Here is a 17,383-nt window from a genome sequence, read left to right on the forward strand (position 1 = left end):
GATCCACACAGTCAAAGGCTTTGGCATAGTCAATAAAGAAGAAATAGATGTTTTTCTGGAACTCTTTTGCAATGATTCAGCGGATGTTGGCAATTTGATCCCTGGTTCCTCTGTCTTTTCTAAAACCAGCTTGAACATCTGGAAGTTCATGGTGCATGTATTGTTGAAGCCTGGCTTGGGAATTTTGAGCATTACTTTACTAGCATGCGAGATGAGTGGAATTGTGTGGTAGTTTGAGCATTCTTTGGCATTGCCTTTCTTTGGGATTGGAATGAAAACTGACCTTTTCTAGTCCTGTGGCCACTGCTGAGTTTTCCAAATTTGCTGACATATTGAGTGCAGCACTTCCAGAGCATCACTTTTTAGGATTTGAAATAGCTCAACTGAAATTCCAACACCTCTATTAGCTTTGTTCATGGTGATGCTTCCTAAGGTCCACTTGACTTCACATTCCAGAGTATCTGGCTCTGGGTGAGTGATCACACCATCGTGATTATCTGGGTCATGAAAATCTTTTTTGTAAAGTTCTTCTGTGTATTCTTGCCACCTCTTCTTAATATCTTCTGCTTCTGTTAGGTCTATACCATTTCTGTCCTTTATTGAGCCCATCTTTGCATAAAATGTTCCCTTGGTATCTCTAATTTTCTTGAAGAGATCTCTAGTCTTTCCCATTCTGTTATTTTCCTCTGTTTCTTTGCATTGATCGCTGAGGAAGGCTTACTTATCTCTCCTTGCTATTCTTTGGAACTCTTCATTCAGATGCTTATATCTTTCCTTTTCTCCTTTGCTTTTCGCTTCTCTTCTTTTCACAGCTATTTGTAAGGCCTCCCCAGACAGCCATTTTGCTTTTTTGCATTTCTTTTCCATGGGGATGATCTTGATCCCTGTCTCCTGTACAATGTCATGAACCTCTGTCCATAGTTCATCAGGCACTCTATCTATCAGATCTAGTCCCTTAAATCTATTTCTCACTTCCACTGTATAATCATAAGGGATTTGACTGAGGTCATACCTTAATGGTCTAGTGGTTTTCCCTACTTTCTTCAATTTAAGTCTGAATTTGGCAATAAGGAGTTCATGGTCTGAGCCACAGTCAGCTCCTGGTCTTGTTTTTGTTGACTGTATAGAGCTTCTCCATCTTTGGCTGCAAAGAATATAATCAATCTGATTTCGGTGTTGACCATCTGGTGATGTCCATGTGTAGAGTCTTCTCTTGTGTTGTTGGAAGGGGGTGTTTGCTATGACCAGTGCATTTTCTTGGCAAAACTCTATTAGTCTTTGCCCTGCTTCATTCCATACTCCAAGGCCAAATTTGCCTGTTACTCCAGGTGTTTCTTGACTTCCTACTTTTGCATTCCAGTCCCCTATAATGAAAAGGACATCTTTTTTGGGTGTTAGTTCTAAAAGGTATTGTAGGTCTTCATAGAACCATTCAACTTCAGCTTCTTCAGCATTACTGATTGGGGCATAGACTTGGATTACTGTGATATTGAATGGTTTGCCTTGGAAACGAACAGAGATCATTCTGTCGTTTTTGAGATTGCATCCCAGTACTGCATTTCAAACTCTTTTGTTGACCATGATGGCCACTCCATTTCTTCTGAGGGATTCCTGCCCGCAGTAGTAGATATAATGGTCATCTGAGTTAAATTCACCCATTCCAGTCCATTGTAGTTCGCTGATTCCTAGAATGTCGACATTCACTCTTGCCATCTCCTGTTTGACCACTTCCAATTTGCCTTGATTCATGGACTTGACATTCCAGGTTCCTATGCAATATTGCTCTTTACAGCATCTAACCTTGCTTCTATCACCAGTCACATCCACAACTGGGTATTGTTTTTGCTTTGGCTCCATCCCTTCATTCTTTCTGGAGTTATTTCTCCACTGATCTCCAGTAGCATATTGGGCACCTACTGACCTGGGGAGTTCCTCTTTTAGTATCCTATCATTTTGCCTTTTCATACTGTTCATGGGGTTCTCAAGGCAAGAATACTGAAGTGGTTTGCCATTCCCTTCTCCAGTGGACCACATTCTGTCAGACCTCTCCACCATGACCCGCCCGTCTTGGGTGGCCCCACGGGCATGGCTTAGTTTCATTGAGTTAGACAAGGCTGTGGTCCTAGTGTGATTAGATTGACTAGTTTTCTGTGAGTATGGTTTCAGTGTGTCTGCCCTCTGATGCCCTCTTGCAACACCTACCGTCTTACTTGGGTTTCTCTTACCTTGGACATGGGGTATCTCTTCACGTCTGCTCCAGCAAAGCGCAGCCCCTGCTCCTTACCTTGGACGAGGGATATCTCCTCACCGCCGCCCCTTCTGACCTTGAACGTGGAATAGCTCCTCTAGGCCCTCCTGCGCCGTGCAGCCACCGCTCCTTGGAGGTGGGGTTGCTCCTCCTGGCTGCCGACCCTGGCCTCGGGTGTGGAGTAGCTCCTCTTGGCCACCTGCCCTCGGGCATGGGGTCCTCCCGGCTTCTGCCCCTGACCTCGGACATGAGGTAGCTCCCTTCCGCCACGTTAAGTGTGCCGGTCGCAGCCGCCCGCATCTGTTAGGTCCATACAATTTCTGTCCTTTATTGAGCCCATCATTGCATGAGATTTTCCCTCGGTATCTTTAATTTTCTTAAAGAGATCTCTAGTCTTTCCCATTCTATTTTTTTCCTCTATTTATTTGCACTGATCACTGAGGAAGTCTTTCTTATCTCTCCTTGCTATTCTTTGGAAATCTGCATTCAAATGAGTATATCTTTACTTTTCTCCTTTGCTTTGGGTTGTCTTACTATTTCTTTTTCCCCACATCATTCTCTCCTTGGTCTCCATCTTTTCCTCTTCTATCTATAGATCTGCCTCTTTTTATACCGGGAGTTTCCTATCATTATGTCCTGAACTACTTGTATGTACCATTTGTGAATTTCTCAGTTTAGCACCAATCTCTGTATTAGAAATCATTTTATATTTATGTTCTCTGCCATTCTATAGCACTTACTTCTTCTAACTTACCATATTCCTGGGCATGTTTATTGTGCTTCTCTTCGTATTTCTACAGCAGTTTTCATCTCTATAATGATTTTTTATATTTTTTTCATTAGTTCCTCATCTTTGCTGGTTTATTTTTCCTTCCCATATCTTACTTTCTCAAGGCCTTTTTCCTTGATGATGAACATGATTTTTTTTACAATTTATTTATGATTGAATAGATCTATTTGCTTCTTATTCTGTCTCCTTTGCTAATTTTTTTCATGATATATGTTCTTCTTTGGCCTTTTAATAAGTCACCTTCTCACACCAATGGCTTTTTCATACTCCATTTCATTAAGATCCATTTGTTGTAATTACATTTTCAAAGTATGCTTTGCCAATGTTTAACTTTGCAGCTAATGTAATGGTCATTTGGAAGTTAGCTATTTCTTGAGCAATTTCAATCTTGTGAAAGTTGCCAAATTTTATTATCTAGTATCCAAGAGCTCAGATGCATTTATATCACCAGTGGATTCATCAGAATGGTCTTTGAATATCGAGAAGCTGTTGAATTCTTAAGTGGTGAATATAATTTTCCCATAATTTTGAATTTTACATGAAAGCTTGAACTGTATCATTAGCTACAAATTCTGTCAGTTGTTTTCCTGTATGTAACAGGCTCACTTTTATCATTTTTTTGACAAAATATCTGTCAAACACGTCTGACTAATCATAGTTTGTCAGTGTTTCAAATAAAAGTGATGCAGTGAAGGAAGCTAGTGGTCAAGCGTTTCCTTTTGCAAATGAAATAATGACATGAGTGCTCCTCCTAAGGGCAGGTAGCCTTCAGCAGCTACCAGATGTACTTCATCCAAACAGTCCCATATCCCATTTCCTTAAACAGATATTTTTAAACAACATGTAAACAAGGGTTGAAATTTAACAAAATTAATACGTTTTACTGCTCCTGTGTGAATATTCTTGGATAAGCATTGCTTCTTTTTCCCATTGATGTTGTCATGAAAAATATAACTGGAGGTTCACTTTGGTGGCAAGGCCTTGATTCATGCTAAGCCACCAGGAATTTTATCCACTGCTGTTTTTTCATCATCACTGTGAATGTCAATGGGAGCAGAAGGCAACTGACACCTCAATATTGTTATAAAAGCAGTTTTGACTTTGTGCACCATTGAGAAGGCCTCAGAAAGCCCCAGAACTTTAATGAATCTCCTTAAGAACTACTAGATTAGGTAAAGTTGAACAAGAAACAAATCAAATTGTTATCAATGATTGACTTGTGGCGGTCCCATTAGGAGTAAAAAGAAGTCAATCAATCAATACATCTCTGTTTTTAGGTTTTTCAACTCATATATTACTCTAAAAAGTTATTTTAAAAGCTCAATAAAGAGAAATAAATAAGAAAAGCGATTATAATCATCATCATTAATTTGTTCTAGGTCAAGACAGAATTATATTCTAACTATTCTGATGCCTGCTTTAAGGTAATCTCTATTTTAAAATAATTATCCATAATCAATCAGTGCTTTAAGATAAGGGATTTATGCCAATGCTTTCAATATATATACTTTTTTACTTTGGATAAATGTTTCATTGATTTTTACAGTATAAAACTCAGCTAATGAATAAATTTAGCTTGTTGGCAAAATCAAAAATATAATTTTAGTTTTCTAATCATTTGTATGTATGTAAATATACAGGTGAAATCTTAATTTAATCCTTTAGAAAGTCACATATTTAAAATTGCTTGCTCCACAGATAAGTTAATGACTTTCACCAAATCATGCAATAAGGTGAAAAAAAAAATGTAAAGTCCCCTATGAGTGTTAAATATACGTCATTATTCAACAGCCAGTTCCATTTTTAATGTTTTCTCTGAGCTACACAAGCTAGTTGAATGATTTAATCAGCACACTATTTCCTATTTTCTCATTTACGCACATTAACTGAGAATATAATTGCCCACATTATATGGAAACCCTTTCATGTCCTGAGAGGGTCAATGGTATTCTTTTGAGCTTATTTGGCTTGAAGAAACCTGGATTCTATCTGCTCTACATAAACTGATTAAATTTTAATTGCATTTACCATATTCCTTATAGATTTTTTTCAGTGTAATTAAACCTATTAAACTTACAGCACACTTATTCACAGAAGGTGCCAAGAAAAAAATAATGAAGGAAAACTTTATTTTTCACTCACTTGATAGCATCTTGAGCTTTTTTAGGACTAGATGAGACATCATTGCAATTAACTGAGTGTAATTAAAAAGCAGAGATGGTTTTACTCTGGTCACCCATGCACTAGTGTGATTGGAAATGCCGAGTCAGCACTGTTGACTGGAAAGCAATTAATGGCATACTTTCATGACATTTATCTCAACACTTACCAGGCTTATGGTTCCAAGGACAATGCTATGGACTTAATGGGTGTTTCGATGCTAATTTGAAGATTTTAGTAATTTTATAAAGATGTGAAATTTTTAAAAAGTGTCCATTTCTGCTATGGAAGGGTTGGGAATTTTTCTAAAGCACACTGTAAATCTCTGTTGCAAAAATTCAACTTTGCTATTGTAATGTGCTAGAGGAGACTCTTGAGAGTCCCTTGCACTGCAAGGAGATCACACTAGCTAATCTTAAAGGAAATCAACCCTAAATACTCACTGTAAAGACTGATGTTGAAGCTGAAGCTCCAGTACTTTGGCCCCCTGATGCAAAGAGCTAACTCATTGGGAAAGACCCTGATGCTGGGAAAGATTGAAGGCAAAAGGAGAAGTTAGCAGCAGAGGATGACATAGTTAGATAGCATCACTGACTCAATGGACATGGGTTAGAGCAAACTCTGGAAGACAGTGAAGGACAGGGAAGCCTGGCGTGCTGCAGTTCACGGGGTCACAAAGAGCTGGACGTGACTTAGGGACTGAACAACGGCAACAACACTGTAGTGTGAGAGCAGCCATCGAGGGCGCACAAAGGCCGCGTTCCCGCAACAGAAACACACAAAAACAGGCCGACAGCTCACGACCACAGTGTGCCCCATTGTAAGTCCTAAGTCCTGAACTCTAGAATAATAGCTGTTATAAACTGCATTCTTAGAAGCAAACATGTCAAAAGCAGAAAGCAGGCTCACTCTTTATAGTAAGTCATATCAGTTAAACATCACTGATAGTCCTTGAGGTAAAAAAATTAGCAAAGGTTGAATTTATTTGTGGATCATCTAACATAAAAAAAAAAAAAACAGTATCATGCATGCATTTGTCTTTGAGTTTGTATATACTAAGCAGATTCATCAAAAATTCAAAAGAATGGCATATTGTTTTATTAATGCAAGTTCCCATATCCAACACAGTGAGGCCAAACGAACTGAAATGTCTGAGATTGGAGCAGACAAAGGTTTATTGGAGGGTCATGAAGGGAAGCTGGTGGTTCATGCCCTGAAAGAAAAAAAAGAATAAAACCAACTCCCTGGAAGGGTTTTGGCAAAACGCTTTTTTTTTTTAAGAGAAAATAATAGCAAATGAAACAACTGACAAAGGATAAATCTCTACCATATATAAGCTGCTCAATACCAGAAAAATGAACAACCCAATCAAAAATAAACCGAAGACCTAAACAGACATTTATCCGAAGAAGACATACAGATGGCTAATAAGCAAATGAAAAGATGCTCAGCATTGCACGTTATTAGTGGAATGCAAATCAAAGCAAAGCACTTTTAAAATCCAGGTGAGAGACTGAGACATGTGCTTGTGATCAGCTTGTGCACAGTCCTCTGATTGGCTGGTAGAGAGGGAGCAGTTAATAGTATCAGGCCTTAGGCTCCTGGGACCATGTGCTCAAGATCACCAAGTATTTACATCTTCCATTTATTGGAGAGTGGGAGGTTCTTTCAACATCTGCCAAAGACTCAGGACTCAGGAGATGTACATCAAATGCTATTATGTAGGTACCTTAGAGAGGAGCTAAAGCAGAGGATATGGGGGAGGGGCTGTCCTGCTCCCTCCAAGGTCCCATTGCATCCTGTCAGTTGGTTTTGTCCTCGGTTTAGAAATTCACGCATACCATTATTCAGCTGCTAAGTTGTATCTGACTCTTTGCGACCCCATGGACTGCAGCATACCAGGCTTCCCCGTCCTTCACCATCTCCCAGAGTTTGCTTAAATCCATGTCCACTGAGTGCTAGTCAAAGACTGTTCAAAAATTCTCTAATTATGTATCAGTAGTAACTTTGCTCATTATTTCCTGAGCAACTAGTGAAATGTGCACCAAGAAATTATTTGTCTGTCTTTATTTTAAGGATTTGACGTGTGAGGCTACTGAGAAAAGGAAATAGGAAATAGAAGAAATAGGAAAATGGCCCTATTTCGTGATGGTATTCTATAGGATTAAAACTGGAAGCTAAAACATTAGTAGAAGCATTTGCTACTCTTTTCAGATGTTTTTTTTTTGGAAGGTGGGAGAAAATTTTCCAAGAGGACCCATAATGAAGAAGAAAAGCTGTTCTAATTCAAATTCTAAGACCTTTGCTTTTCTCCAAGAAAGTCGCTTGTCCATCGTTGGCACGAGAGTGTCTCCTGTCCTGCTGTCCTGGCGGCCTCATGGGCTGGGCTAGTCCCATTTGTCATTTTACTCTTGGCATAAAACCTCAGAATCACCTGTTTTCTGTCAATGAAAAGTTCCAAGGGCAACAGATTTTTTTTTCCACTTTGAAAGAGGTCACATAGCTATTGAAGTAGATATATTGTAGGTTGTTTTCTCAGTACAGAAAATTTTGCTTTCTGTGCTAGGAATCACTGTGATGTCCTCATATTTGGAGAAAACTCCCATTTTAATCAAAATCTTAAAACCACACACATTATTTTCACATCAAATTAAGTAAAACACTCTCCAGGTCTTTTATACCTTTTTTTTTTTTTTCCCTGGGAACACAACTGTATGCTCATTATGTCCTCACCCTAAGATGTGATAATTAAACTTCTAAAGCTGTTAGTCCCTGAAAAGAAATAAAAAAGCAAGCCAACAAGTGTAGAGTGTACAGAGTTTTGAGGATATAAGCACTCTTACTAGCTGTTTACAAGTCTCCAATTGTTGGCATGGATGAACAACGTGATTGTAGATGCCTTGGTTTTTGGATAACTTGAACACTCAACTTATGAATAATTCACAATGACAGGTCATCCAAAAAGGGTCATGCAGGTATTGGTATCATTTCCCAGGTTCAGTTGTTAACATAATTGGGGGTAATGCAAATCTGAGCATTTTTCCAGGTCACAATAGTGCACAACAATATAAGGAGAAATAAAAGCCACAATTTTCTTACATCGGTAGTCTAGCACTCATTAAAGCAGGAGGCATGGAAGCGTTTACCATGTGCCAGGCACTGGGTGAAGGGCTTCCAACAGATAATATCACTGAATCTTTCCTAGCCCCCATTTTTCAGATCAGAAACTGAAGTCAGTGGAGGTTGTACCCCATCCTTGTTCACACAGCCAGTTAGTGGAATTTCAGGATCTGTACTTAGGTCCACATGATTCTGGTCATTGCACCATATTGCGTACACCTAGACTAAAACTTTGAAAATGAACACACAGTTTAGGGCTCCAGGAGTGTCCTTTCTGGGAATATTTATTTGGATACTTTTCTTGGGGGAAAATGAAAAAGAAGACTGCCTCACTGCTTGGCAAAACGTTTGCTAATGAGGGTCACTCTGCATTCAAAGACACTGTTATTAGGGACCCGCTTGGCTCTCCCTCTCACTTTCCATGGCAGGTCCCTGAGCCATTTTGTAAGATGGGACTCGGCACTTGCTTTCATCCTTTCCTCCCTCAAGGTAGGTTTTCTGCCAAGAGAGGACACCTCATAGAGCCTGATAGAAATTCCGCTCCACGTTGGGACGTCTGAAATTGCGCTTCAAGGAGAGCCTCTTTTCATGGGATTCAGGTTGTAATAGACATATTTCAGGGCTGGGGACGATTGTGCAGATTGAGGAACAGTGAAAGCGAAGGGAGCAGGCGTGCAGAGGATGGGGCTGAAAGTGGGGAGGAGAATGCAGAGTCCTTGACAGCTTTTCTTTTCCCCCAGATTCTCCAGAAACCTCGCTGCATTCTTGCCTTCATTTCTGAATCAGAGTGTAATGTCATGATCAAATCCCCACCCGGGCTTAAATGAACTTGAATTTTCGATTTGTTTCAAAGAAAGAGTTTTAACTGGTGCGCTAAGTAATTTACAAAGTGTCCCCGTTAAGACAAGCCTGCAGTGGACCTCGCACGGCCTTTAGTCTTGACCCACAATCTCTTTACTTGCTCTGGGCCAGCCTCCTTACCCACTCTCTTCAAGGATTCTTCTGCAGTTTCACAATTCTGCCCAAGAATTCCTGACACAATCAAAGTCCGGGAAGTATTTTTCTAATGTTTTGAAACTTATGGGAATTCTGATTAATGTACATTCCCGGTAAGAGTTATGTTTCTGAGATGTGGTACTGCCAGCATGTTTTTTCCTATAATAAGATTCCCAGAATGATTTTTGTATAAATCTAGCTATCCCTTTAAATAATGAGGTAGAATTTGCATGTGAACCTTTATTCAATGAATCACTTTTGATGATGGATATTTTCAATGCTAGTATGATAGTTTCTAATGCAAAACTTAAGCACTTTATTTTTTATTGTTTTTTTTTTAATGTTATGAATCCTCTGAAAGGATTTTTTGTTGACGGTTCCACTGTGGCTTATTCTCTTTATTCCTGAACAAATAAATCAAATTTTATCTGCATTAGTAACCTCTCCCTTGGAAATATTTAAGAATGAGTAATGACACAGTATGACTCAATGAACCAAGCTATAACTGATGATTCTCCAATCTGGATAAAACATAGAAGCATATAATAGAATTTGTGGGACTCTGGAAAGAACATGTCATAGTGACAAGAAAGCCTGAAGGTGTTAAATTTTGGAAGGCAACAGCTCATTAATTTATCAGGTATGGTTTATGAGCCAGAAACTATTCTTGGAGCTGAGAATACAAATATTAACAGAAAAAGAGCTCTCAGTCTATGTGAGAAGAGTCAAAATTGGAGTCCAGGCTTATCTTATAAGCTTCAGAGGTTTTTCTATTTGCTGCTTCTGTGGTCATCCCAGGGAGATAAACTCCATTCTTTTACCTTTTCCATATTCAGTTCCTTATTTTTTCATCATTTTATCAAGTAGGATATTTTCTGGCTGAAACAGGGAATATTTTTAATAATCCATTTTATCTTCACTATGGGCTTATTTTTATAGCTGTTTAGAAATTTGTTTTTTTAAATGTTTGTCCTAGCGTAAAAATGCAAAAGTTTAATTAACAACATTCTATGTTTAAATAGTTACAGATGGCTACCCATGCCAGGCAAACACCTTGCAATGGTAAAGTTATCCTTTCTCCCTTTCATCTTTTTTGTTATTGTTGTCATATTCTACCATCCATGTTTTTGACCAAGAATTCATTTGCAACCAACTTTGTTTTAGATAGTAAATACTTCTTAACAGCTCATTAATTAGATAAACAGAATGCATTGTATTACTTTCACTCAACCATTTCTGGGAATCATCTCTTCTGTTTTGTAGATCAAAGTTTATGTTGGTATAAAACTTCTTCAGCCTCAAGGAATGTCTTTAACGTGTCTTGCAGTGAAGGCTCAATTTATGAATTCTCTGATTTTGCTTGTCCGGAAAAATCTTTCCCTCCCCTTTTCTTTTTGAACTGCAATCAGCTAAGTATAGAATTCTGAATTGACAATTACATTTTTATTTCAGCACTTTAAAGATGCCATACAATTTTTTTCTGGCTTGTGTACTTTATAATGGAAAGTCTGCTTTACTTTTCCTCTTCAACCACTGTAATGTGCTAACTTTGACGAACTTAGAAATGTGAATATTAAATGTTCAGATACTTTTGTTTCTCGTATTTATGTGGCTTGATGTTACTTAAATTTCTAGAATTTTCTTTTTTACGCTTTCACTGTATTTGGAAATTCTCAGCTGTTAACTCGTCACGTATTTCTTCTGGCCCCTTCAGTTTTGCTTCTGTGTCTGGGATTGCAGCTGTGCATAAATTATACCTTTGGATGTTGTTGCATGACTGCGGATGCTCTAATGCTCTGCTTACCTCTTCCCTGTACTGCCACCTCCCCAACACTCACACACACATTTCCTTTCCATTGGTGTTGCCATGTGGGCACTTTCTATTGAACGATCTTTAAATTCACCGATACTCTTCTCATTGTGTCGTAGCTACTGATGAACTTGTCAAAAGCACTGTTCATCTCTAGTTATCATGTTTTTTATTCCCTCTGTGGTAGGCAGAATAACATTCCTTGAGGATATCCATGTTCTAATCTCTAGAACTTACAAATTTGCAATGTTATATGATGACTTATTCTGTTCAGGCTGTTGTAACACATTACCATAAACTCAGAAACCACAGAAACGCATCTCAAGCTTTAGAGCCTGTGAAATCCAAGGTCAAGGGACTGGCAGATCCACTGTCTGCTGCAGCCATATTTTTTAGTTCATAGGTGGCCGACTCACTGTGTCCACACATGTCCTAGGGAGGAAGGCAGCTCTCAGGGCTTGCTCTCCTTTATTAGGGCACTAAAGCCATGCATGATATTGTAATTATTACCCAAAGCCCCCTCTTCTAAAATCATCACTTTGGGGATTAGAATTTGAACATATGGATCTAGGGTGGAGGGGGCACAAATATTCATGTGGTAAATGGACATTGTTTACAGATGGAATTAAAGTTACTAATGAACTTTAGTTTAAAATAGAGTTTAAAAGAGAAAGATGATTCTGGACTATCTTGAAGGACCAAAGAAAGGGTCCTTCCATGTGGAAAAGGGAGATACAAGAGTCATTGTCAGAGTGATGTAGCGTTAGACTCAGTTGACCAACTGCTGACTTTGCAAACAAAGGGCATGGCGCCAGGGAATACAGCCAGTCTCTGCAAGCTGCGAAGGGCAAGGGCGTGAATTCTCCCCCTAGAGCCTCCAGAATCAAATGCCGTTCTTCTGATATCTTGGTTTTTCCTAGTGTACCCATTGTGGACTTCAGATCCAGAACTGCAAGGTAGTAATTTTGTGTTGTCTTAAGCCACCGATTTCTCAGTAATTTGTTGCAGCACCATGCTCGTGCATTTTACAGTTCCACTTGATTCTTTGTGTTCCTGTGTGTTTCCTAACATTCCCATCTGTTCATGCGTGTGGTCTACTTTTCCACTATGACTGTATTTTTCATGGTGATTTTGAATGCCTTACTGATAGTTTCACACCTGCATCATTCATACCTGTGTCTGATTCTGCTGACTGATGGGGCGTTTTTACTTTTGGATCCTGTGATTTCTGACTGGTGTTCACAGTGTGTGTGAGAGTGTGTTTTAGATTATGGTGAGTGCTATTTGTGCCTAGAAACAGACATATTTATATTTCAGTTATATGATGATTGGTGGTGATGGGGGATTGAATAAATCCAGTCCGAGTTGATCTGGACGTGGAATTTTTTTTTTTTCCAAAGTATGCCCTTGCTATACCTTTAACTTCAAATTGCCACAGCATTACCTTGAGCTTAGGTCCTGGATCATTTTCCGGAGACTTGTACCTCAATGTTCCTCTTCAACCACAGCTTTAGATCTTATCTTTGAACTTGTACTTCAGACAGGCTCTAGTTTCTTACTCCATCCCCTCTTTCAGCATCAGAGATTTTCGGTTACTTGGTGCTTGGCATGGGCTTCCCAGGTGGCTCACGTTAAGTATCGATCTGCCAACACAGAAGACATGAGAGATGCAGGTTCAGTTCCAGGATCGGGAAGATCTTCTGGAGGAGGAAATGACAACCCACTCCAGTATTCTTGGCTGGAGAATCCCATGGACAGAGGAGCCTGGCAGGCTACAGTCCATGAGGTCGCAAAGAGCTGGACACCACTGGAGCAACTCAGCATGCATGCAGCCTTGCTGATGAACACAGGGGATTCTCTTTTCCTGGTTCAGCCTCTGTCTTACATCCTGTGTCCCTGGGTTTAGGAACTGAGCTTTCTATGTGATCCAGCTTCTTCCCCAGTGATGGAGGACCTCTAACTGTCTGGTTTCAAGATGATTTTTCTGTACTTCTCCAAGGTGAGAGAACATTTTCTTTTGCCCTTCCACAGGTCACTGTAAGTCTTCACCTATATGTAATCTGAGGTTGATGGTGTTTATTTCTTTTCCTATAGGGGCAGAAACTCATGATTATTAGGGGAGAACTACTGTTTTTGCTTATTTTTTTTAATGTACAAGCCCTGTGTAGACTTTCTTACTTTATCTCTTAGAACCTTACAAATTTGGGAGGCCTTTATCATCATGTGTGGTTGCTCTTACTGGTTGCTCTTCCAAGGTTGTGTACTTAATATCTTCTAAGGGGATCCATGTGCTTCGAGGGCTGTGTGTGTGTTCACCTTTTGAGCTGTTACCTGTGAGACTCTCCACACTCTTGTTACTTTCCTCTCGTGTCCTGCAAGTACTTGCTCTTTGTTCAGTCTTAGCCCAACTCATGAGAGCTCTAAGTAAAGGCAAATGTGCTCCGACTCCGTACCTCTCCTGGAAACTACTGCCATCTTTCACTACCAGGTGCCCAACCTGTGTCTCAATTCCCGCTTTTCTGTCTTATGCCTTCCGGCCAGTGATCATCTTAGATGCTTTTGATGGCATTGTTGTATTGTTTGTAATTTCTGTTTTCTCTTTTTCCTAATTGGTTGAACATGCCTTTTCTGATTTGCTCTTGCTGACTTGTCTCCTTGTCTTACATGTTTTCCTGTGAAAAGGTAGGAAATAAAATAAATTCTCTTGGGTTATTCTTATTAGAAGTTACTAAATATTTTCCTAATTATCTTGCCAGTTTTGAAATTATGAGTTGTGCATTGTGATTGATGGTTCTGTAGTTCTCAAAACTGATCTCATCAAGCAACCTTTTAATCAATATTCTCTTCTGGACCTTATGGTATAAAATATGCTTTTGCTAAACAGACTACATTTATAGAGCAATTGCTCAATGTCAAAGAGACATTTATAATTTCCAATTAAAGTTGCTAATTAGCATAAACATCATGAGTTACTCTCACTGAATTGATATAGTAGTAGACAAAGCAAAGAAAGAAGAAATTTTAATTGGTCTACACAATTTAATGTTGATAAGTGTGGATTCTCTCTTTGGCTCTTTAAAAGATTGAAAACATATTCAGGATGCCAATTACAAACAATATGGAAGGATTCTGAGTACACCAGGAAAAAATGTTGTGAGTCTTTGAGAAATAACCTTTGAACTTTATTTTTAATTACGGAACTTTAATTTTTTTGTTGTTGTTCAGTCACCCAGTCATGTCCGACTTTTTGTGAGCCCATGGACTGCAGCATGCCAGGCCTCCTTGCTCCTCACCATCTTCCAAAGTTCATGTCCATTGCATCAGTGATGCCGTCCAGCCATCTCACCCTCTGATGTCCTCTTCTCCTTCTACCCTCAGTATTTCCCAGAATCAGGGGCTTTTCCAATGTGTCGACTGTTCGCATCAGGACACCAAAATACTGGAGTTTCAGCTTCAGCACCCATCCTTCCCAATGAGCATTCAGGTTTGATTTCCCTTAAATTCAGCTTTGATCTTCTTGCTGTCCAAGGGACTCCCAGGAGTATTTTCCAGCACCACAGTTTGAAGGCATCAAGTCTTTGAAGTTCTGCCTTTTTTACAGTCCAGCTTGTAGTTTATTTTAAAATGTTTACCCAATTTTGCATAATAAAAATACAACTCTGAATTTCTATATAGCAATTTTATGATTTTGAAGTTAAAGTGGCAAGTAAAGCTTCTGACAAGTGAGCTACTGAATAAAAGCTTCTGACAGGTTGATAGTCTAGGTTTCCATGCTACCAGAAATGTCTAGCCTTTTGGAAACTAGAAGTATACTTTTCCTTTGACAAAATCTTTTTTACATATGAGAGTGAAAATGAAAGTGTCAGTCACTCAGTCATGTCCAACTCTTTATGAAACCCTGGATTACAGCCTGCTGGGCTCCTCTGTCTGTAGAATTCTCCAGGCAAGAATACTGGAGTGGGTTGCCATTTCATTCTCCAGGAGAACTTCCCAACTCAGGAATCGAACCCACATCTTCTGCATTGCAGGCAGATTCTGAGCTATCAGGATACTCTTATATGAGGAGATTATAATAAATGTATTGGGTTTTGTATGTATAATTTATTATCACATAAGCAAAACATATAATAGTATACAAACAACAAAATAAAATTTATACAATAATTATCCAAATTGAATAATGAAACATTACCAATGCAGTTGAAAACACTTCTTCCAAAACTGAATCTTTCTCCTTGTCCTGGGTTAACTAGTACCCTGTGTTTAGGCTCTTAATTTTATTCCACTGGTTTGTTTGCCTGTATCTGTCCCTATAGTCTATTGTTCTACTGTCTATATTTTTGTTAAACATAGATGCTTGGCATTTAAATTACTAGAACCTATTATACAGAGTGAAGTGATTCAGAAAGAGAAAGATAAATACCATATTCTAACACACATATATGGAATCTAGAGAAATGGGGCTGAAGAACTTATTTGCAGGTCAACAATGGAGAAACAGACATAGAGAATAGACTTATGGGCATGGGGGAAGGGGAGAGGAGGGTGAGATGTATGGAAAGAGCAACATGGAAACATACATTGCTGCTGCTGCTAAGTCGCTTCAGTCGTGTCCGACTCTGTGGGACCCCATAGACGGCAGCCCACCAGGCTCCCCCATCCCTGGGACTCTGCAGGCAAGAACACTGGAGTGGGTTGCCATTTCCTTCTCCAACGCAGGAAAGTGAAAAGTGAGAGTGAAGTCGCTCAGTTGTGTCCGACTTTTAGCGACCCCATGTACTACAGCCTTTCAGGCTCCTCTGTCCATGGGATTTTCCAGGCAAGAGTACTGGAGTGGGGTGCCATTACCATGTGTTGAATAGATAACCAATGGAAATTTGTTGTATGGCTCAGGAAACTCAAACAGGGGCTCTATATCAACCAGGAGAGGTGGGATGGGGAGGGAGATGGGAGGGAGGTTCAAAAGGGAGGGGGTGTATATATACCTATGGCTGATTCATGTTGAGGTTTGACAGATAACAGCAAAATTCTATAAAGCAATTATCCTTCAATAAAAAAGAAATTAATTAAAAAATTTATCTAAATGGTCTTCTCTCCCCAAATTTCTATTATTTTTGGTACGTACATTATTATAGTATAGGCTTAGCTTAATAAATTTTATTGGAAATCCTTTTGTGATTATGTTTGGAACTACACTGAACTTACAGTTTCCAGAAAATTACACCTTTATGATATGATATTAAGATATTGTATACATGACATGTTAGGTCTATTTGCTGATGATTTCTTCCTTTGTTCTTAGTTAAGCTATACATTATTAGTTTTTCTTAAAGAAGATATGTGCCTTTTTTAGACATTTCTAGATACTAAATATTTCATTGCTCCTGTAAACAGTATTTGTTTTTTAGTTACAATCACTTAAAAATATATATTGTATAGTAATACAATTGGTTTTATATTATGCTCATTTCAGAGACCTTGCTAAATTCCTTCATTAAATATTAAAAAAAAGAGAAAAAGGTTCAAAAAATCATGGGCTTTTAAAAACGTGAAAAGTCACTCAGTCATGTCGGAGTCTGCTTCCCCATAGAACACGGGAGTGCATAGCCTCTCCCTTCTCCAGCGGACTTCCTGAACCAGGAATCAAACTGGGGTCTCCTCCATTGCATATTCTTTACCAGCTTAGCTACCAGGGAAGTCATATGTAAGTAAGAGGTTACCAGATTAGTAAAGATACAGTTCTGGGGTTTAAAACAAGCACTATTTAGCTAACAGATTTTATAATGAATGAATGGCTTCTTGTTGGTTATTTTTTCCAAGTTCACCTAGGTTATGATGCATGTAGTTTCATTCCCCTATTAATCTTATAAGTGAAGAAGTAAATTCAGTTCAGTTCAGTTCAGTCACTCAGTCGTGTCTGACTCTTTGCGACCCCATGAACCGCAGCACACCAGGCCTCCCTGTCCATCACCAACTCCCGGAGTCCACACAAACCCATGTCCATTGAGTCGGTGATGCCATCCAACCATCTCATCCTCTGTCGTCCCCTTTTCCTCCTGGACCCAGTCCCTCCCAGCATCAGGATCTTTTCAAATGAGTCAGCTCTTCTCATCAGGTGGCCAAAGATTTGGAGTTTCAGCTTCAATATCAGTCCTTCCAATGAACACCCAGGATTGATCTCCTTTAGGATGGACTGGTTGGATCTCCTTGCAGTCCAAGGGACTCTCAAGAGTCTTCTCCAACACCACAGTTCAAAAGC

Source organism: Bos grunniens, chromosome 9 (genome assembly GCF_055505025.1).
Source record: "Bos grunniens cultivar Pamir isolate PY7600 chromosome 9, Bosgru_T2T1.0, whole genome shotgun sequence".
Classification (NCBI taxonomy): Eukaryota; Metazoa; Chordata; class Mammalia; order Artiodactyla; family Bovidae; genus Bos; species Bos grunniens.